Source organism: Saccostrea echinata, unplaced genomic scaffold (genome assembly GCF_033153115.1).
Source record: "Saccostrea echinata isolate AGI-Se365-2 ecotype Australia unplaced genomic scaffold, CSIRO_AGI_Sech_v1 ptg000032l, whole genome shotgun sequence".
NCBI classification, from domain to species: Eukaryota; Metazoa; Mollusca; class Bivalvia; order Ostreida; family Ostreidae; genus Saccostrea; species Saccostrea echinata.
The window spans coordinates 3394699-3419660 of NW_026889781.1; positions in this window are offsets into that span (position 1 = coordinate 3394699).

Here is a 24962-nt window from a genome sequence, read left to right on the forward strand (position 1 = left end):
CTCAGCTTTTACAGTGTTAAAGTTGGCTCATTAAACAATAATATAAATCACTTTTGAAATGCAGTCGGTAATCATACACACCTTTAATAAAACGTATTTACAAAAATCCACGATGCTTGACGTCTTTCTATTTGTCCTTTTATTCATTTTCTACAAAGAAAAGCATGTATATGTAAGGGGAAACTTTTTAGATCTCATTTCAATTTTCTGTTTTTGAAATATATATATTTTTTTTCGCAAAAAAATTAATTGTATTACGTTTAAACACTGCAAGGATTTTTAAAAAAATCTTTTGATATATTTTTGCATTCCATAATAAAATCACTCTTATAAACTATATGTGAGCATTGTAAAAAGTGTAAACTGTGAAATAACTTAATTGGTTTTAACTTCTGCTGTTTTGGTGGAATAAAGAAACTATGAATTCTTGTTATGAATGATTTAACTTTCAAAGTTTAAAATTTCAGTTTCTTTTAGAACCAAAACAAAATCCCCACAAATAGGGCTTTTTTTATGTGAAAACTTAAATTTAACCCACCATAGTTATTTATTATAAAGTACGTACTTACTGACTGTGGTCCTTGTATAGCTTTTTGAGATTTGCTCATTATTTTCCTATCCTATCATCTGTGAATAGAATAAAAGCGTACTTTTCTTTGATTTGAAGACGTATATCTTTAAATAATACGCAGATCCTGTCAAAGGAGAAGTCATTAAAAATGCAAAGATACATTTAAGAAGAGTTGACCATTTTTTAAAACATAAATCTAGGAAAGAAAAGGGTGACGCTTTAACCTTACGTTGCATCTCAGAGGCAAGATCGAATGTGAAAGGAAGAGTATGTAAAAAGTCTGTTAGATAATGTAAAAAAAAAATGTTTGTTCAAATTTTGACTACTTTAGCAAAGATTAAAAAACGAAGATTTCAAAAATACTAAGATGGAAATCCGAAGAGTAAGAATACTTTATTTACTCCTCCATGGCACCTGATCCTGATTTGTATTGCTGAAATGGACTTTGAGCTTGATTATTGTTCGTTACCTTCATATTTCATCAATAATGTAGATGAATTTTAACTTTTCATCACGACGGCTTATACATGTAGAAGTTTGAACTTAAAAGGATTATTTGCAGCTTAAATTTGAATTAAAAGTGTGTTTAGAAAATCAACGTCTTAAAGATCTCTCTACCAAGATTTTAGCTTTTGTAAATAAATGTTTAAATGTTGGTTTTTCGATCTGTGATACCTGAATTGGTACCAAAGGATCAGCAAAAAATCGTATATCTATTAATAAAGATTGGATAGATACGTTGAACAGGTAAACTATTTTTAAGATTATTTGTATTATAACTCGGTCAAACTATATTTTACCATGTAATTTCAAAAGCCATAGGTGTGATAAGCCATGGCAAATATAAAATTGTAATTATTGCAGTATCTATTCAAACTATAACCCATATATATTCTCCGTGGGTTGGAATTTTTGCGAAAAATCTTCTTAAGGTAGCAAATTAAATCCTGGGTTTCTTAATTATATTTTTGCCATTGAATCATACCGCAGTGAAAGATTTTGCAGAGCTCTATGTTAGGTTTTCAAAGATTCGATGTCACGTAGACATTGCTCACTGTACATTAGAACTTAAAACTAATGATGCGGCCACACGATGTGATTTTTTATTCGATTTTCCATAAGATTTTTCGAATCTGCTTTTGACTAAAATCGTACCGTGTGACAATAAAAGTCGAAATTCGAAGGCAAAATCGACCTTCTGATGAAAATACTGACGTCACAATGACATTTCTCGCGACGTGAAATGATTATATATTATATAGTGAATGTATGATAATTAATAAACAAAATTAAATGATACCCAGTAAATGGCAATTATTGTGTACAAATGGTTGATTATATATTATATAAATCTTACATAAATTACCATTTAACCATAATTTGCAAACACGGAGATTTATGAATTGTGTTTATAGAATGCCATTAAATTTATGTTGAAAGATTTTTTTGAATGTTATAAATTAGGCTACTTACAAATCATCGCATTTATCTAAACAAAAAGTTTCAGCTATTATTTTAAACTCAGCAGGAATGTTCATAAATCTAATTAAAATTATTTTTTTCATGCACTTATGTAGCTGTTAATTAAGATCTGTGGTATTAATGTTCCAACATGCTAGAGGTTCATTGAAAGTGTTCCAACATGCTAGAGGTTCATGGCAAGTTACTTTTGACATGGCGCCGTGTAACCCCGCCCCATCCTTTCAAAAATATGAATGAGTAGTTTTAAACATTATTTGCATGAATTCTAATTACAAGCATTCGTCAAGAGATTAAACTATTTCATGTATATACATGTAAACATGTTGAATAATTTGAAATGGTAAATTTTTATTGTCTAGAACTCACAATTTTAAGTACTAAAGGAACTGGTTGAGTAGATTAGGTTTTCTACAATGACTGATATGTTTACTCCTACAAATAATAGCCTTTGTTAACGTCCTTACGCTCCTTATATACCTCAGTTATGAAACTATTATAACCCCAAAATGAAAAAAAAAAAAAAAAAAAAAGACGGAACAAATTAAAGATGATTATTCTGAAAAATTATGCTACTCTCTTTTCTCCGTGAATTAATTTTTTCCTTAGTTCTTCTCACTTCGACATATTGTTATATTGCATAATTTATGTACCTCTAACTACTGTATATTATGTTTGTATGTTATTAATTTTGTATCTCATTAACCAATTCTTTGGTTTGAGTTAATAATTGGACTTGAAGGAGGGGGTCCGATACCTCTTGAAGGAGGGGGTCCGATGCCTCTTACACAATCACCCCTCCCCTTTTCAAAGAGAAGGATTCAACATTACATTTTTCATAAATTCGATGATTGGTTTACATACCATCAGGAAACTTTTTAAAGTCTTAATATATTTTTTTAAGGAAGGTAACATCCTTTACGTATCTACCAAAAGTTACATTTGTTCCAATTTTGATTAACTTAATTATTGGAGTGTCTCGTGAACTTGATTTACATTGCACCAAGTCAGGCAATAAACAAGTACAGAGTAGTCAGTTGGCTGTTATTTCACCTACAGAAAAGTGTAAAAATATAATGGGGATATTTTTTTTTATTCATTGATATTGATTTGTTAACTTGTGGTCAACTGACAGTTAAACTTTCTTTTTTCTTGGTAAGCGAAAGTCTAGCGCAGGTTCTTTTTAAAAGTACTTTTTGTACCGACATAGCCTGTATATTACGTCAACATCATCGTCATAATCGGGTAAATGAGGTAATATTTTTTAAATGAATATAGGGAAAAATAATTTTCATAATGATGTTTTAGGTTTATTAATCAGAACGACTTCACACTGAAAAAAAAAAAAAAAACAAAAAACAAAACCCCCCAAAAACAAGTACCTGTTCATTTTTTGTCAAAATCGTTTGTAAATCGAACGAAAAATCGTATCCTGTGACCACCCCACCAATGGACTCAGTTCGACTTACCTGAGCAAGTCGAATGACAATCGAATGAAAAATCGCATCGTTGGACCGCACATTAAGTTTTGCTATCTATAAAGTAAACATATGAAGCATTCGGTAGAACCTTCATGTTTAGCGTATTTTTTGTTAAAATTTATTGATATGTTTACTTTTTTACGTGCATTTAAATTAAATATTTGTTTAAAAAAAACAAATTATAATAAGAGCACTTTTATTTATACTAAAGTGATCTCTGTTTTCTGCAGGTAAGTCGTGTATACTCTTATAGACGAGCTATGATAACAAGATATACTTAATGCTTCAAGTTTGTTTATCATTAAAGAACATTAAAGGGGATGATTAATTCTTCCAAAGTGTAAAGAAGTGGTAAGGATTATTTTATGGCTAGAACCTATGTAGTTTAAAAACAATCATCGATCAAATATTGTTGAATATAAATAATTGTATTGCATGAAAAATTGTTACTTACGTTCATCTCAAGATAATTCCATAAATATTGAATAGTTTTTATCTTATCTCAAATAAACACAACGTCGTATGATACAACAGGAGAATAACAACATGATGATAACATAGTTGACAGTAGTTTGTTCCCTGCACAGTGTATACTTAAAACTCAGGTGTAGAAAAAATCTGTGCAAAGGGGATTTTCACAGGAAAGATAATAACACAAGTGAAAAGTTCTAGTATCGACATCATAGCTACATAAAAGGACAAGAAAAGAAAAAAAAAATAATAAAGGAACGATACAAGGCCGTTTGCATTTAAAGACTTAAATTTATTTCAAGGAACTTAATAAGGTAAACTGTTTTGAAAATAGCAAACAATTATAAATACACTCACAATTTTAATTATGAGTAAATAATACAACTATATATGGACAAGAATGTGTATGCGTTATATGTATGTTTACTGTATAAAACACATTTCCATCAAATTTCAAGGGCCTAACTCATTTTTACGATTTTTCCCCACACACGAGGTAAAGTAGATTTTAGCGAGTTAAAATCAATAAAAAGAATTATATAGTAATTTCTGTTTTTTTTAGAGAAACGTTTCAGTAGTAAGCAAGTAGAATCGATCATTACTATAGAAAGAACCAAAAATGTCAGTGTATGGTACAAGCTTATCTTTTAAAAAGATAGGTTTAAGATTGTTTAATTTGCTGAGTCGGTCAATTATTTATAGAAAGACAAAGTGACCCATTTAGGTGGTGTTAAGGTAAAGTCTCAAATCAGAATCTAGAATCGGCTTCACACCGCCAATTGCATAGCTCATTAACGTAAGAGATTAGCCAAGGAACACTTGGTTAAACATATTCCATTGTGGTACTGTTTTGTAGGAATTGCTTCTTGTCGGGCCTTTCTCACAAAGGTTTTTTTTCGAGATTGCTGAAAAGATCTAGACAGGTAGTTAAGAAAAGCTAGTTATTTATTAAAAATTAAGGAATAAGTGATGTCTGCAGTCTTGACATTATATGACCTAATTTACTTTTCCTACATTTATGCAACAGTAAAAGAAAATGAATTTTCAGATGATAAAACAATATTGAAGCTGGAGACAATTTATCTACACTCGTATTCCCAGAAATCCTTGCACTAAAGTCGAACAGTAAAAAAGAATATTTTATTTGCTAGCGGTTGAGAGCACTAGCAATAAAAGTTATCAATAAACAAAACTAGAATAGGTTTTTAATTTATATTAAAGGATTACTTTAAACAAAGAATTTACTTGCAAATACTGACAAAAAATTATATAGGTCTTTGGTCAAGACTTTTCAAGGGGACACGTCAAACGCAGTAGTATGATACATTTTGGGGGAGGAAATACTTCGAAAATTAATAAATAAAAAATGTCCATGATTAGTATACTTGTAATTTTTAAAATCATCTCTATATTTAATTTGCTTGGTAACAAAAGATAGTAAAAGTTCAGTATGAAATGCTCTAGAGATAGCATCAACATATGATAGATGTAATTTAGGTGTGCATTAAACTCTAGGGACCGGTCCTTCGGATGAAAGCATATAAACCGAGGTCCCATGTCGCAGTAGATGATGGCACTTCTTTGAAGATCCCTCAATGCTCAATATCCCTGGGTGCCGAGAATAGGTCAAAATTTGCAACTCTCGAACGGTAAATGGTGGCGTCTCCATATGAAAGAAAAATTATCGAGAGGGACGTTAAACAACAAGCAAACAAACAAACAAACTTAATGATATACTGTATTTGCTGACATAGGCCATACAGACTTAAAAACTAGCATGAACTTTATACTAGTGAATGGCCATATTTCATAGACATCTTATTTTATATTGATGAGCTTCAGAGCTTCAGAGAGCTAAAATTTGAAGATGCTATCCAGAATTATCTGACATATAAAATAAAATGTTAACAAAGCAAAAGAAAAACAAATAACCAAACGAACAATCAAAAAGAAAACAGAGCAGATAACACTTGCAAATATATTTTATCCGTCTGGGAACTGAAACTTTATTTCCAAAATTAAAATAAGACTGTTACTAAATTAAAAGTATAATGCACAATAATTTTCACACCACTGCAGCCTCCCCAGAAGCGAGAACGGGTCAGTTATTGTCTAAATTTATTAGCACCGGCTAAGATTGCCAACATTTTTCTAAGTTTATTAGCACCGGCAGGAAAAAGGTCAGTAATTATCTAAGTTTTGCAGTACAGACAGCACATTGTCAGTAATTGTCTATGTTTTTCAGTAAAAAATGGGAATGTCAGAACGTTTCTGACTTAGTAGTGCTATGAGGAACAAATACCTCGCAGTTATTTGTGTGAATGAGGAAAACAAACGGAAATAATTCAATTTTCCTTACTTTCATCACTTTGAACTAATGTATTTCTACGGAAAGTTGTTTATGTTCATTTTCCGATGAATGTAATGTCAATTTTAGTAACCGAACTACTTTTCATTATTCATTTTGATACAATTATTGTTATTGTTTGTCATTCTAATAATCGTGTAAACGCGACTGTGTTATAAACTAATAATCTCTAAAACGTACGACAATGTTCTTTTCATGATTTAAATTCAGCCTCTGTAAATCTTTTGTTTCTCTCCGTGTGCTTTAAAGGAAATATTATAATCACATGTTTCTATTTTTAAATTATACATTAAAAATTCTTGTTGAGAAGGAAAAAGAAAAATATTCAAATAAATTATTAAGCGAGGTAATTGTTGTCAATGGGTAATGCCGGGATGGCAAGGGATATAACTCTGTAAAGAAGCACGTGTTTACGTTTTTTATTTGTAAAGAAAGAATTTACAGTGAATTTAGTACAAATTGAAAACCAAACTAGAAAAAAAATTCTTATGTAGGTTATGAAAATTAAATGATAAGAAGGACCTTAGACTAAGTTTTGCTGATGTGTTTGTTATCACATTCTCACGTAATTCGTCTGCACATCAAACTAACCATGTTAATTGTCACAAGTTGTACGTGTATTTTAAGGTGTATCGACAAGCAAGTTTATTTCTAGATTTTTTCTAACCTGAAGATATCTCTTTCTAATATTCCACTGCACTCCACTCGACGTGTTACCGTTGATCGTTTGCTTACTGACAACAAAGCAAGTTTCTGCCTGCTTTATGTGTAATCGCTTTTAAAAATTGCACGTGCAGATTTTCATAACTCACGTAATCGATAACTTAGTAAATCATTATAAAGACAATAAAACATAACGGGGAATTCTTTATTTATATAACATTTAAAAGAAAATTATACCCGCCTTGTGTACTACAGGATTTTAGATCCGCTCCCAAGAAACGTGTAATTTTCCGATCGATATATTTCTACGCAACTGTCGGCATGCACAATTTTTTGAGTTAGCTAAATAATGAGTATGTACATGAAAAGAAACATGTTTTTCCGCTGAAATTGAATTATAAGCATTGACTATATAAATTATTTTGTTCATTGAGAAATGAATCTAAAAAAACGAATTGCACACTTTATGAAAGCCGAAATCCTATATTAAATGTTGAGAGTTTCAAGGATACCTATATGTTTCTGCGCTTTGTAATACAACGCTTAACATAATGTTTGAGTGAGTGAAAAAAAATGTTACTTTTATCCTTTAAAGTGATAATTTTTATAATATAAAATATAATTTTATATAGAAAAAAAATAACTTGGTAATGTGAAAACTTGCCCGGGGAGTTAAAAATTTGTTTAGTATACATTTAATACTTCATTGAGTTCAAGTGTAATTCATCTTGATCCCAATTACTTGAAATCTCAACTAGTAAAATGAAAATTCTATCTAAAGCAGCAGGACATTCCAGAAACTACAAAATATGCAGGAACACATTATTACTTACTTTTTTTTTTTTTTAAATCTGAACAAGGGTATACTGAAATTTTGTTAATGACCTCCATGCAGTACACGTTACATGTATATGCACTTATCATGTAACTGTCAAATAAAGAGAAAGAATAAAATTTAATATAGAGTGGGATATACTATGTAATTTCAATTGATATTAAAGTCAATTTATAATAAATTAACTTGAAAAAAAAAATATTTTGTTTCAAAAGATATCGATTTGTGCACGTCTATTTTCCGTTGATTTTTTCGCAGTACGCCTTAAAATTGCTGTATATTAGAGCATCCTGTTAACGATACATTTGATAATGAAATTATTGTCGCAAAATGTAGTGGTGAATGTAAACAAAGTTCAATAACACATCTTCTTAACTTTTTATAGTTTTATAGTTGATCAAATGCAGTGATGCAATATCTTTTTAATTACTGTACTGTTGAAACATTCAGATTACTTTTAGAAAACAATGACTTTTCATCAACGTCTTTATATGTTGAAGTAGAAAGGGTAATCATAAGCAATCGTCTCAACCTACTTTATTGTCGTGTGTTTAAAGCAAATACATGTAGTTTTTAACTCGTATAATATCAGTCCACCGTCAATGAAAACTGTTGTTCTCCATAAATGAATAAAATATGCAGAATAAGAATTGATATAATAGCTGTTCAATACCACTTTTTGTATATTCTCTTCTTTTTTGTGAAAATATTGAGCATACATTATAAACATATATATAACTTTTACATGTTCAACAAAAATATTATGCTCCTTTGAATACTTTCATGTCTTAAAGGATAAAGAAATGGGGTGCAAAAAATCTAATGCCAGAAATTATTATAAACATACGCTTAGAATGAAACTTTTATTAATTAAGCAAAACAATAAATAAACACACAATTAAATACATACATAAATAAATGAATTGCTTTATAAAAACATACAATTTCGGACGGTTCGACAAAATGCATATCTAATCTCATAAATATAAGAAAAATATGTGTATAGATTTTCTATAAATAATTGCATTTCGTCCATTTCCATAGAAAATGTAAATAACAAGCAAAACATTTGTTCTACAAGTTACATTCTGAACACAAAAACAAAAACAAAAAACCAAAACAATTGACAAAGCGAAATATCCACGGTTCTTCTGCACGATCAGGCACAATTAAAGCACGATATCTCACGTTACATCGGTTCGCAAACAATAACGCTGCAGCCATCATATATGAAACAAAACAGTCTTAAGAGAATTTTGATAGGCACGAAATTAACGTCATGTATAGATCTATGTGAACTGAGAACGACGTCATCAGCTTAAAGCAAGTATAATATAGCGTCAGAAACCAAAGTTTGCTGATCCGAAAGTAAACTCAAATAGTCACGTGATTTTGTGAAGTTAATATTAATTTATACTAAGGAACGTGATAAGAACCACTTTTGAATTTAAAAAATAAAGTGAAATGTGATCCTTCTTTTATATATTTGTAATAAAAGGAAACCTTTGTACATTTATATCAGATTATGCTGCTCTAAGTATGGAAGTCTTCATTATGGTTGATATACCTGCATGTGTTGTACTTTAATAGTATAGGAGGGATCAGAATTTTTGATAAACTAGAAAGACAGAAAATCATTATTTTCTTCAGTTTGCAGATTCTTTGTACAGGTATGCGTATGTAATATAGATGGAAAAATAAATAGTTGTGAATTGGAAAGAGAATAGTATAAAAAGTTATATGTAATCAATAAATTCATCAACTTGGTGGCTATCCATCTTTCTTTTACTTTCGCATAAAGAAAACGCATAAATACATAAGATGTATTTAAATGTTGTTACTATAAAATAACAATGAAATAAATAATGTTTTAATTTAAAAAAAAATCGCTTTCTTCGAGTTCAACATTCAGGCAAAATAAAAGGAAAAAAAAATAGAAAAAAGCTGATGTGAAATAAAGCCAAATTTAGGCGTAGTCACAATTTGGTTTGAATTTTAGGGGAAAATGTAACCCAGCTATTTTTGGGTTATGCCATACTAATGGCTCGAGACCAGATTTTATAACTTGCCTTTCCTAATTATAGCTTTTTTGCTTTTACGTAAGTTGTCTGTTCAATAACAAGGAGGTATGTTTAGAATCTGAAGGTCGCTTGTTTACAGCTATGAATTATAGTAAAAAGCATGGAAGACCTGCCGTTGATAATGTATTATAGAAATAGAAACGAAAAACGTTTTGCAAATTCCCTGGCTAAAATACAGGGGAGTTATATAGAGTGTGTTTTTCGTTGAGTAATAAAACCCAATGCTTTGGATGTATTTCTGGGATAAGTATTAGAGACATTCTACCATTAGATTTTCAAAAACGCGCTCATACATGAGATGAATGGAAATTTAATTTTTTGTTTTTGCATTTACCATATTATAGAGCTTACTGATTTCCAGACTTGGCATTAATTGTAGGTTGACTATCTATCAATATTGTTATTATTGTTTCAAATATGCAAACAGTGTTCGCCTTAGATGCCAGAAAAGACATTGTTTTCCTTCAGTAAGATATTGAAAAAAAATACAGAAATAATTGAAATGTATACAAATAACACGTTCCTATAATCGCTTAAACGTTCTGGGAAGTAGTACAGTTAATGTGCTCGACAGAAAAATCTGCAATATTTTGATAGAAAATACATTCCTTACAGGGATGGAATTGTTTAGTATGAAATATGGAGATAACGAACAGTATTCAAGCTCAAAGCCCATTTAAACAATACAAATCGGGAGTAGAGCAAACACGGACCTCCAAAAACGCCAGAAGTGGGGCCAGGTGCCATGGAGGAGTGAGCATCCCCTGCCGACTGGTAACACCAGCCGTATGCTCCTGGTCATGATTGGGAAATAATGAAAAAATTCGTCGACAATTTACTAACATCGGACATTAATGTAATATGGTTAAAAACTACATGTTGAGGAAGGTCAGATTTTCTGTTTAAACGTGTCACATGGTGTTGCAGTAACGTGAATTTACCAAATATAAATGCTGTATGGATTTCATTTATTCCAATATTGCTAGGGCATATGCAAAGTTAAAAATCTAAGATAAGTTTATAAATCTTTTCATAACCCTTCGTAATTTTTGAAAAGTGCAGCGAACTTATATAGATTCTGCTATCTAACTGATTAAATTACATTTCTTAGAACGCCTGTTAAATACGTTATTTTGCTGGTCAACTGCATTAAATATAGAAACAATGGATTCATTTGCTTGATTTCATCAGGTTCGCAGCACTATTATATTTAAAATTATGTGTAAAAGCTTTTCATGATCAATGAAGGGGTGGCCTTGCAATATATCGATTTATTATGATCCATCTATTACTCTCAAATGATACTGCGTTAAGATATACGGCAGTGTCACTTGAACAGAGAATGTAGGGGAAAAATAAGACTTAAATAATATAATATACATCACTTCAAAGTTAATGTCCTCTTACATATCTGCAAATGATATTTTATTTCATTACAAAATGCATTTTTCATTATGTAAAAATTACTTCATCTACCTCTCACTGCAATACAAATCGCTTCAAATTTATGATACCGGTTTGACGTTACATTGACACGTGCATTGCTGTCAGTGAATTGTTCATGTCTTGCCGTTTGGGATTAAATGCGTATTTCCAGTATAACGTAGGCCCCGACTCCTTTTTGTATCCTTAACTGTGATGCAGATATGAGGCTTTATATTTTTTTTTGTCGAATACACATTTGTTTAGTGCAAGACTAAATATTCTCTAAAATCTGCAGTATAGCCTTTTATTTGTTTTCGTTTCACATCCTTATTTTCGGTTTCATGTTTTTAATGAAAGTGAAACCAAAACACTGAAACAGATATATTATGTAACTTTCTGGAAATTATATAATGTATTTTATTGACAACAAACCTGTGAGTATTCCGTATATAAGGTGGCGTAGAAAACAAGTATATGTAGGATTTGTAAACAGAAATTAAGAATTTTATCGAATATTTATTCCAGACTGAGAATTTTTTCGAAAGGTAAGAAATCTTTGTATTATATTTAATCAATTCGGAATGCTAAGAAATTAAAAAAAAATTACGATGGTATTCTATTTCTTATATTAAATTGCACTAGGACTGTTTTGAATTAATTGAGACATCTTTAACTCCATGAAAGAAAGAGATCAGTTTATGAAAATTCAACATTTTTTCAAGAACAGATAAAACAAATCTCCCAAATTTCTAATCAAGAGATCATTAGATCAGTTATAAACTTGCAAAAGTCTAATAACCTGGAGCAGTTTGCAGAGATTATCGCTAAGTTATTTTAATGTAACATCAGTTGTATTTTTTTCTACATTGAAGCGATCACGAAGCGTTAACTCCTTTTTTCATTACTTAATAACATTTTAGAAATCGAATTCTCTCTTTCCTTAAACCTTTCATTAAAAATTGGTGTGTTGTTACTTCACCAATGTCAAAAGCCATGAGATGTCATTAGAAGTTTGGATAGCATCATGCTTGTTGACTTTATCTCCGCTGACGTTATTTAGTCTGTAATAATTGATGGTTGATTAGCTACTGCTTTCATTGCTGTATAATGATTTATCAAAAACAGTTATTTTGAACATAAATCAAAACCCTAGGTATGTTTCTTTCGCAATATTTTTGTTTTAGCGGGTCTTTGGTCTGGTCAGTTCTCTTCAGAGCTACGCAAAATTTCAAAGTCAAATTTCATTTTGTCTTTGAAATCAGTTTTCTGTTAATGTTGAAAAACTTTTATTGTCTCCATATTTTTAATCAAAATGCTATCAAACTTACATAAAATGAAAAAAAAAAAATGGAAAAGATAAATACATATTTTGAATACTACTTACTAATGGGTTCACCGGAAGATAGGACTTAGAAATTTCTGATTTTCATTGTCTGATTTCGTGATTGGGCCGGGTACCATCGAAATAATTTGGTGAGCAAAAATGAAATAATTCTGAAATATTTCTTGCCTTTATTTATTGTTAATGCTTGCATGTTTAAAAACAAATATGCCATTTTCACTAAAGGATTTTGTTTTGAAAGGAGAATAAACACAGTGTCTCAATAATTTCTGAACAGCCCTCGTAAGAAATTTATAACATGATTTAGAATTATAAACTCTTATATATTTTTACTTAGCAAATGGGTAATGAAAACGCAGTGCCGGGGTTTTGTTGCATTATGGGACATATGTTTATTCCCATATTGTTTAATGTTTGATGTGTGTTGCCATTTTTCTTCATGGGTCTGATCTTTCCCTAGTGCGGTCAAGTCAGTGGCGTTTTCAGACCCATTTTCATGATTTTTCTGTTAAGTCTAAGTTGTAATTACTGGAAATTTGGATTATCTCCCTTTACAAAATTAGTTTATTTCTCATATTTATATTTTGTGTCAGCTAAAATTATATGCCATTGTTAATAATACTTTTGAGAATTTCAAGCAAATTATTAAACGTCACAAAGGTGGCAACACACGACAGACTGTTTTACAGACTTTTTATTCATTGAAGGAGGATAAGATATGGTGCTCTAGTGATGAGAGGATTATGGAAAGAAATAAGCAATTTAATGGGCAATTGGGCTATCAAAATACTTATTGCATTAATATAAATAAATTTAAGTTTACTTAAAATTTTTTATTGTAATCAATAAGTGTCCTCCTTGAATGTTCAAGTCTGATATATTGTATCGTGATGTATTATAATGGTTATTTTGTTTCATGTCTTAGGAGAGGCAGAGATTGACCAATCAAAATCAAACATTTAACATTTCGGCCACGCGGTGCGTCACTCTGCCTCTTCTCCCACCTACAGCCTTGGAGGACGGACGTTTTTTCAAGTTTGTTATTTACCTCCTTCCACCCCGCCTCCGCCAAAATTTTGGTTGTAATTTTATATTTTAAGCATTTTCAGACCCATTTTCATGATTTTTCTGTTAAGTCTAAGTTGTAATTACTGGAAATTTGGATTATCTCCCTTTACAAAATTAGTTTATTTCTCATATTTATATTTTGTGTCAGCTAAAATTATATGCCATTGTTAATAATAATTTTGAGAATTTCAAGCAAATTATTAAACGTCACAAAGGTGGCAACACACGACAGACTGTTTTACAGACTTTTTATTCATTGAAGGAGGATAAGATATGGTGCTCTAGTGATGAGAGGATTATGGAAAGAAATAAGCAATTTAATGGGCAATTGGGCTATCAAAATACTTATTGCATTAATATAAATATTTTTACTTAGCAAATGGGTAATGAAAACGCAGTGCCAGTAGTTTCTCAGTTCAAGTCTCTATGCCAAGCTATTGCTGGCGATCTTGAGGGGGCACAAAGAACACAGGAGGAATTTTCCAAACAATGCCCAGTCGTTTCCCAAATGCGATCTGCTGTTGAAGTAATAAGCGGTGATTCGACAGCGGCAAGAGAGACGCAAATGGAGTTTGCAAGAGGACTGACAAATGATATTGCTAAAAAATAAAAATGATTGATCGAGGAAAAAGTGTTATATGAAAATCGCTAAGAAGATGGGAAAAATACCAACTCTTAATAAGATTTTGTGAAAGTTTTGTTGTTTACTACTATACTTTATTCTATAAGTAATTTTTATTTGTTCATGTCCAATTCAAACGGGTTATTTGTTTCGTTTGTCTGGAAAGTATGATCATTAAAAAAAAGAAATTATAATTGCCCCTTTAATATATATATATTTTTTCTTTTTATTGTCTTCTCTAAGGTATTGAACTATGTATGTTATTTATTGTTTTACATGTAATTTTTACATATCAAAGAAGCATAAATTTAATTAGCTTTTAAACGAAATAAAATATCCTAAGTTGTGTGACAGTTCTGAACTTTAAAATAAATTTACTAATAAGACAAGCTGCAGATTAGTGTCCATTCTGCTTCAAGAATTACAATGTAGAATGGACACTTACCGTGATATGATGATAATAATAAAAAAGCCTGAGGAAATCTGTACATGTCTAATCCGACATGCACTTTGAGAAAAATTTTGTGTCGAAATAGATATGGTAGTTAAAGAACACAGAAACAGTAAAATAGGAATTTAAATAAGGGTCGGAATTTACAGTGAAACGAATTGCACCGGTGTCAATTAGGCAGATTTCACTGTATTTCATTTTTGAGCAGCTAAATATGAGTTCTCTAACATTTTTGTTTTGAACTCTATAGATTGATAATATACTTGTGATATTGGAAAGGGGAATATTTTCACAATATTGTGTTTTTTATTTTCTAAAAATGCATTGAGATATGATTAGGTGAGTCATTTGGTACAAGATGTTAAATTTTAACATAGTGTTTAACTATACTTTTGAATGATTTTTTTTTATACATATTGGAAGAATTTAAGCTGTATTTCATTTTGAATACTCTGAAATAACAAATTAGATGCCAAAAGCACAACAAAGTGCAATAGAATTCACGCCTATTGAAATAACAAAGACCTACATTATTTAGTCATATCAGATATGCGGAGTGGGAAAGGGGAGGTTACTAGTTCAAATATTTCGCAAGATTTTTCAGAAATAAAATATGATTACAAAAGACAGATAAAAAAAATACATACTCACACAAATTACAATGTATATGGCGTCTGGATTGGGGTGTGTGTGAAATTTTTATCATTAACGTCGCGACTGCAACGCTTAATGACACATTATTTTGTATCATCAGAGGTTGATCATGTAGATATTTGCTTGTTTCATCAAGCGTTAAGGCTGCTCTGCATTTGTGACGCTTAATGATATAATTCTTTCATTAGGAAATGATTAAGCATTAGGGGTTGCGAATGTCATCTATTAATGCAATGATTAATGGCAAAAAGCGTTGCAACTGCAACTCCTAATGACATTTCTATCATTTAGCGGAGGTTTTATCTTTAGCGATTGCCATAGACCGTTTGCCACCTATTTTTGTATGAATGTACACGTATATGAACCTGTTATTAGGTGCATTAGGCTTCCTAATAACTTCTGTCAAAAAAGGAGGGTAACCTCAAGTTGTCTCTCTTTTCAATGGTATTGATATTAATCATTCGCCTTATTTGTCTTTTCAGTTTTAAAATGCACTCAAGTATGGATCTTAAAAAAGTTAATTAATTGTGTTCACACAGAAATTGGCAGTGCATATCCCCTCCGGCATAAAGCTGATAAATAAATATCTCCTGATTAAAATTCGTGATCTTTTTTAAAATAATTACTGATGATTAAACTTTTAAAATATGTTGTTCTTTTTAATTCATGACATTAATGTGCACTGCACTTTAAATGTATCCGCATCAAATACACTTTGTTCCTAGGCCTAACATTTCATTGACGAGATTTTCATGATTTTACTAGAACTCCTTCGTGCATATATCAAAAGTAATGTGTAAGAATGACTTATATAACGTGTATATTAAGAATTCGAGAGAGGAATGGGAATATGTCTAAGTATGGCACATTTTATATGTTATGAGACGAGTATACATATTTTAAGTCGGCTGATGCTATTTATATCTTTTTGATTGTTCCAAAAAAAAAAAAAAAAAAAAAAAAAAAAAAAAAAAAAAACAACAACAACAACAACAAAAAACCAACCCACCCACCCCCCCCCCCAAAAAAAAAACAAAAAAACAAAAATGGAAACGCTTAATGATTAGATCTCCCCCTTGTCGACCACGACTAACGCCTATTATTGGCTTGACTGCAGTCATGGTCAAACGTGATGTTTAAAAAATATTTGAGTAGGTATGATGAATAGAGAGCTAGATTTGTTAGAGAAAGGTATCCACCCTTAACACACTATTACCACATATTTAAACAAACATTAGCAGTGGATAAATACATGAAACTCAGTAACTTGTTGCTAGCTAGAATAAATAGCAGAATTCGTAGAATTTTATAATTTCATTAGCTTTACTGGTGAAAAACTGAAAAAATGTTCAAGAAATAATTTGATTTTTTTTTACCTTCTGGACTTTTTTTTGTTGGAGGGGATGGTTGGATGGGTCTCGAACCTCTTATTTAATTTTTTACGCATTTGTCTTTTGCGTTGTGTAGGATCGTTGTGAACGTTTTTATAAATTCTACATGATAACATCTAAAAATTAAGGAAAAAATTCATAAAATAAAAGAGAAAGATCAAAACAGTTTGGTCACGTTATTTGACAGTCACGTGATAAATGCATGTAATGTGTAATGTATGCAGGTCACAGACAAATTTCAATATCGCAAGGGCATTCCCTTGTTAAAATTAAAAATTCTAGTAATAAATTGTTTCCACATAACTTGTAGTTTATGGAAAGTGCTGCTGCTTTAAAGGATATTTGCATTTTATTACTTAAATTTCAAGTTATTTTTGCTCTAGTCGAAATATGTTTGATTTTTGCCAAGTAATTTATGAATTTATTAAGTTATGCTCTCGATTTCAGGAAAGCAGCAGCACTTTTGAAGTTAAGAAATATTTCTGTTATGTATATTCAAAAAATGGTCAAAACCTATTAAGTGTGTGCCCTTGCGAAAATGCAATTTAATGAAGCATCTTGGCATAAAACATGCAAACTCTAGCCCCGGGGCCATAAAACTTAGACGAGCCTCATTTTTGATCTCAGTCCCACTTTTGCACTATTAATTCCTTCGGTAAAAGTGAGACTGAGATCAAAAGTGAGCTCGTCTAAGTTTAATGGCCCCGGAACCGGGGCTAAGAAACACGGTAGAATGCATTCTCTCGATAGTTTTTTTTTCCAATAATGACACTTAACTAAGGTTTCAGATTTCTATTAATGGTCTTCGTAAGATTTGCAAATAATATTCTGTTTAATAATAAAATGCATTTTTCACCGTGAAAAAATTACTTAATCCGTCTCTCACTGTACAAAAAATACGTCAAATTTTACCATGATGACGTCATGATGACAAGTGCATAGCGATCAGTGACTTGTTTATATCTTGCTCTGTTGGATTTAACTAGCGACAAAAACGATTGCAGTGGTAAGTTTTAATGTAATTCATTGCTCTTAAAAAGTTTAAAATTGCGATTTATTTCATTGTCTGTTATTGTGAGGAATTTATATATTTGTGTGATGTCACAATAAACATTTCCTGTATAAATTAGGCTCCGCCCCTATATGCAGCCCTAATAGAGCTGCGTAGAATTTAGCACCATAAAGAATATAGAATGCACATAAGAATGAGTTTGAGTATAAGCATTTATCCTTTTAAATCAAGTAGTTCATCAGATAACTTACAGCTTCAAGTCAAAACTCGTTTACTAACAACAACAGGAATCGTGTAAAAATATCAAGAGGAGAAAATATGTTTGATAAAATTTTGTCAGTTAATTCTTTATTCAAGCTGCCAATTTTTTTTATCAGTGAACATTTAGTTATTGCTTATGTTTACACATGCTGACTGACGTTTTTCATACTAATTGTTAGGCAATTATTTACACATTACAATTTCTATACGGCGTACGAAGTTTAAAACATAAAACTATCAACCTCCTAAGATTGCGCACCAGTACATGAGATGTATATTACATTATCTACATTTTTTTAATTTAATGATAAGTTGAATTCGTAATCACGAACTTAACTTTGTTATAACAAATTCATTTCGTTTAAAGGGATTCTAAAATTTGTTTTAACGAATTAAATTCATTTAAACCAATTCTTAAATTGTTATAACGAATTAAATTTGTTTAGAATTAAAAAAAAAAGCAATTCACGATATTGAATTCATCAAAATTTTCTTGTGTCCTTATTATCGAATTTAACGTTTTTAATTTGTAAAAAGAAATTTCAGACTTTGTTAAACGAATTTATTTTGTTAGCATAGATCTTAGAATTCGTTTAAACAAATTTAATCTGTTATAACAAATCAAAAAAAAAAAAAAAAAAAAAAAAAAAAAAAAAAAAAAATAAAAACATTAAATTCGTTATAAAAATTTCATAAATTTGTTATAAAATTATTTTTCTTAAACAAATTCGACAAATTGTTATAAAGATTCAAAAATATGTTTGATTGGTCCCAAATGGGCTTCCGATTCTACTTTCCTATTTCCAATAAAACACTTTATATTTACATTGCTAGCTTATTAGTAATGTTTACAAACAATGCGCTGTATTCAAATTAAAAAAAAAAAAAATAACTTTTGCTAAATTTGTGTTCTTCTTATGATGGTGGTGAGGTGGTGGGGTTCAACAAAGTAAAATATTTTTGCTAGCGAAAAAGTTACTTGTGGGTACTTATTAAAATCAGCTCATAAATTTGGCACATAAAAGATTGGCCTGACTCCTAAAATTTTAACGGCTAAATTGTTTTGCTTAGGAGCAAGCTGGTGCCTTAATTTATGAGGTCACCTGTTCGATGAAGTAAATAATTACAGTGGCTGCAAAGTTCTTGTTTAGATACCAATCGTACAGAATCATTCGTAAAATGTGCGTGATAGTTCGTGTAATGTTAGAGCTTGTGCGTGAATCGGGTTCAATCGTATGCGGTTTTTTATCTTGAATGATCATGATGAAACACGGAGAGTATTCAAGCTGAAGTGTCGATTCAAACAGTACAAATCATAAGCAGAGTAAATATGGACCACAAAAACACCAGAGGTGGGATCAAGTGCCATCGAGGAGTAATAATTCCCTTTCGACCAGTCACACACGCTGTGTGCTCCTCGTCATGATCGGAAAAACAGAAAGATCCGTAGACAATCCAATGTGCAAGTAATGGTCTAACAATTTGGTATGAAAAAACGTCAGTCATCAATGGACTTAACGACAGATTGTCTTTGCTGACCTTGTATCGACTGCTCCTGAAAACAATGCCCACGATGAAGACTTTTTACGGTCAATCTGTTACCCAAAAGTTTTTTGACGCTTATATCTTTACGCAAGACAGAACCAAAAAATGAGATATGATACTTGTTGGAAATTAACAAGATCATTAGAAATTTAAAAAGACATTTTAAATATTCATTTCTCATATTAAATGAGAAATACAGGACGGAGCTAAGTTGATTTATAGCTATGGCTCTCACTCTTACCACGCCTTGTATCTCTAGAACAACAGGAATCTTTCTCTTCTAAATATTACTTATAATGGGTCTTTATTTAAAAGAAACCTTAAAACTTAAATGTACTCTATTATAACAATAGAAAGAAAACTTTTAAACATAGTGTACACAAAGAGTTTATTTTTTGCGACGGAGGAAAGGAAGAAACCTTTTCGGAAACGAGTGATGTCCTACTTAAAAGTTTTGATACAATGAAATCGTGCAGCTAAACTAGTACCAATGAAGACTAATTCATCCCACTACCACTCACATACTTGTATCAGAAGTTCGTTATTTGATGAGTTGCTTATTCATCCGCTCATATAGACTTGTATTCATAAGTGTTTTATTAAGGTATTGTCGTTTATATCAGATAATCACTAGGGATGGCAATCGAATACAAAATTGCTAATCAGTTAACCCTAAAAAAATACTATAGTTAACTATAGTTTACTGTGGTTATAACTATGGTTATCTATAGTAAATCAAAGTGTCAAAGTTATCACTATAGTAAATCAAAGTTTTCAAAGTGATCACTATAGTGTCATTGTGATCACTATAGTAAATCAAAGTTTTCAAAGTGATCACTATAGTGTCATTGTGATCACTATAGTTAATCAAAGTTTTCAAAGTGATCACTATAGTGTCATTATTATCACTAGAGTAAATCAAAGTTTTCAATGTTATCACTATAGTAAATCAAAGTTTTCACAATTGTAAATCAAAGTTTTCATAGCGATCACTATAGTAAATCAAAGTTTTCATAGTGATCTCTATAGTAAATCAAAGTTTTCATAGTGTTCTCTATAGTAAATCAAAGTTTTCATAGTGATCACTTTAGAAAATCAAAGTGTCAAAGTTATCGCTATAGTAAATCAAAGTGTCAAAGTTATCAATATAGTAAATCAAAATTTTTATAGTGTCAAAGTTGTCACTATAGTTTACTATAGTTAACTATATAGTTAACTATAGTAAACTATAGTTAACTATAGTGTTTTTTTGTTAGGGAAACGCAAGACGTTCCGACTGATTAACCGGTTATATTTAACCAGATCAAAATACGCATTTTCTTGATACTTTTTCTCTAAGAAAAAAAATCAATAGTTCCTCAAGCACCACCGAATCAGGTGTAACACTGCCGCGTTGATCAATTTTATTGACATATTGAAAAGGGAAATAACTCAGTTTTCTATTTTTCCAAGTTGAAAAAGAAAATTGAGTTATTCCCCTTTTCATAAATACTAATAGACGTTTTTATTATATGAACAATACATTTCTTGTTAATACGGTATATTATGAATTAACTTTGTTTAGAAAAAAACATTATTTGAAGTTAAAAACATATTATAATTAATGTAAGAGAACAAAAAAAAAAAAAAAAAAAAAAAGAAGGAAGAATCAGTTGATATCATCATTTTGTTGAACGACTGAGATGAAAAAAATTTATAACACATAGCTGCTTTCAAAAAAAAAAAAAAAAAAAAAAAAAAAAAAAAAAAAAAAAAAAAAAAAAAAAAAAAAAAACTGTCTGCCGCATTGAATTTTGAAATTTTTGGCCTGAGGAAGTATTAATTCATTTTTTATGGTCTAAGTAGCTCTATTCATACACACAAGAAGACTAATAAAGTCTAGAAGTTATATCATTCTATATGTCTTGATTAGAAAACTACATGCGTATATATTTTACTCAGTTTCAATAGAATAGACTATTTTAAAAAGAAGAGAACCACGAATCACGTCTGAGAAATCAGACAATGTTTTTTCCAAAGCAGATTTCACATAAGATCATTCCGCGTTGTCACTATAATTTAAACTTAGTCTGAAGTACAATATTTTAATTTACATTGTTTGTTTAGTGATTTAGTCGATGGATAACTGCAAAAGACAAACATATGCTAATTCGCAGTGCTCAATTTTGTGAATTGTTCAAGTTTTTTTTTTTTTTTCTTTTTCAGATAGATTTGCTGTATTCTTTAAATTGAGGTTCTGTATGATTTTTGCATAACATTCATGCAAAAATGTAAAAGCATGAAAATAATGCGAGCCACTTTTCCCTGTGTAGAAGGCATGGTTTTATCTGTAATAACTGTGCAAATTCTTCCGGTTAAATTCAAACGGATATAACGTTTTGTGTAAGAGAGACACGATCTAAAATCCAAATACTTGTGTATGTCAGTAGGTTAACAGTACAAATTTGGTTATTCAGGGTCTTTTCTTATAATAAGACCTAAAAACGGAAGTTCCTTAAGATTTTTTTCACAATAAATTGAATTAAATCATGAATACTTTTAATAAGTGAATGGAGCTTATTTAAATCCTTCTCAACATTGGTTCAGAGTAGTTATCGGGATAAGGCTTCCAGTTATTTTTAACATAGGTACCAAAATCAGCATCAAAGAGATCAAGTGTTTTAGAATATAACAGAACTTCTAAGTATCCCATCACTGAAGTTGCGTATGAATGTTTCTGTGGCAGATCCTTTTATTTGTAGATAGAAACCGTTGTTAAAATGAAAATGGTTACTTTCAAAAACCTGTTTATCTTCTTTGAATATGAATTCCTCTGCAAATCATTTTATTATTATATCCGGATAATTCTCTATCGAGTCACTGACTGTTTCCTGTCCTAATAAATATTTATACGCATTTTTCACAGAAACAAGAATGACTGGCGAGCACGTATTAAATTTTTTTTGGAACAACAAGTAAATTACTGTTTCACATACATGTCATCTGACGACAGCAAGGAGATAATCCTTAATCCCAAAGGCTGGATCCCTATTATGGCAGATAACGTCCATAAGAGAGTTAATCACTATATTGCTGAAAAAGCACAATGTCCTGAGATTGCTGACGAAATCAAAGACATAAGATATATTGAATTTGTATAAAGAAATTTCCTCTGAAATAGAAACAATGCAAAAGGAATGGACAGGAACATCGGTTCAGAAGGATGGAAGTAAAGGAGGCTCTAACGAAGATGAAGATGATTCTACTGCGCCCTATGTCGCCGGGGTGATTACCTCTCCATTATGGTTTCCACTACTGGTGGCTGGAATTGCAATAGCGGTGGCTTCAATACCCGTTGCTGCACCGTTCCTAACCTTTTTTGGCAGGGATAGCAGAAAAAATAAAATTATAGATGAAGAATATGAAAATAGTAAAAGCTTATTTAAATTAAAATTAAAATATGAATTGGAAGAAAACTACATCGAAGCCTTGGATCAATTCATAAGAAAAGTCGCGGATGAAGAACTTCAAAGAAGAATAGAATTCTTCCAAAAAAAAAAAAAAACGATTGAAAAAAAAATTCTGAAAACCGTGAGAAAATACTTGCAAACCAACAGAGTTTAAATCGCCTTGCAGAAAACATCAAGTCAATGAAAACTATGTCAGACGAAATAAAACAAACACTGTGCTCCTGTTCATCCGAGTAAACAACAATCAGAAAAAAAATCTTGACATTATGAAAGTACGTATAAATTCATACCAGCGTATTTCTACTATCAATAAAAATCCATGTAATTCATCAACTCAGCAAAGAAACTTATCACTGAAAACCTTCTATGAAGGTAAATAAGTCTTAACATATCTGCGAAGATAGTGTTTCATGGCCTAAAAAATGCATTCAAAAAAAATCATAAGTATTTGTTGTTTATTTCTTAATATATAAATGTTTTTCATAAAGTAATTTGTTTAGTTTGCACACAAAGATAATTTTTCCCTTTCTCTACCTGCATTAATGTTAGGTTTTTAAAGATAAAATGACAATTTAATTACAATGAATTAAAAATATCTAATAATTGCATTTAAAAAAAAAAGGAATAAGGCCGATCATTTTGTTCTGAATTTCCTCTGCCTAGACGAATATGCATCAAGTAAATGGTGTAAAAGGACAAATAAATGCAATTTTTTCCTTAAATATATAAATCAAGGTTAAATTAAAAAAAAAAATATTTCAAAAAAAAAAAAAAAATAAAAATAAAATGAATTATATGCAAACTGTACGCAAACTGACAAACTGGTATGACTGCTAACACATCAAAATGTTTTGACACATACATACATGCATACTATGTATTATCTTTTCAAGATGCTGAGTGTATAAGCTTCTTCTCACATTTCATGTCTCATGACAGAATTATGTAAAATATTTACTCATGTAAACAAAGTAAAACTATAAAGCTTTGTTTTTTACATGACAAATCTACACAATTTCGTAAATCTTCAATTTATTTGCTACAGCATTTCTTAAAACAACTTCTGTCACTTGACAAAGAAAGAGGAACTTCACATGAAGGAAGAAAAAGGAAAAGAAAAAAACCTGATGATTTTTAACCTAGGAGACTTCTCTATAAAATTTGACTTAGCGTTTCAAAGATGTACAATGTTTTCCTCTTTAGAAAAAACTCAGGTATACATTTAATTACACCATCTCTCGTTATACACTTTTCATTGAAACACCCCAAAGACATAGCAAGTGATTCAATTAATTCTAGTTGATGAATTTTCAAAACTCTTTAAAAGGATCAAGGAATTTACAACCATTATATATATATATATATATATATATATATATATATATATATATATATATATATATATATATATATATATATATATATATATATATATATATATAGAATCCATGTGTACGGACCCTCCATGCCATACATGTAATTACTTACAGAAGGTACGAGTTATAATTCTCGTGAATTTAAAGTTAATGCTAACATGTCATGCGATACATAAGATGTCATATACGCCAACACATGTCCCGGATGCAAGGAATATTACATTGCAACACTCTCCGTGCCTGTGTGTATGTATGTTTATATCTTCAAAATTTGGGGAAAAAAGGGAAACACTGTACGTGTACATAAATGGACGTTTTCATAATTTAGTGGGTATGGATGGTTGATGTATCAGCGCTACACACACCCTCTTTGTGCATTGTATTCATTAATGATTTCTTTAAGGCATTCATGAATTA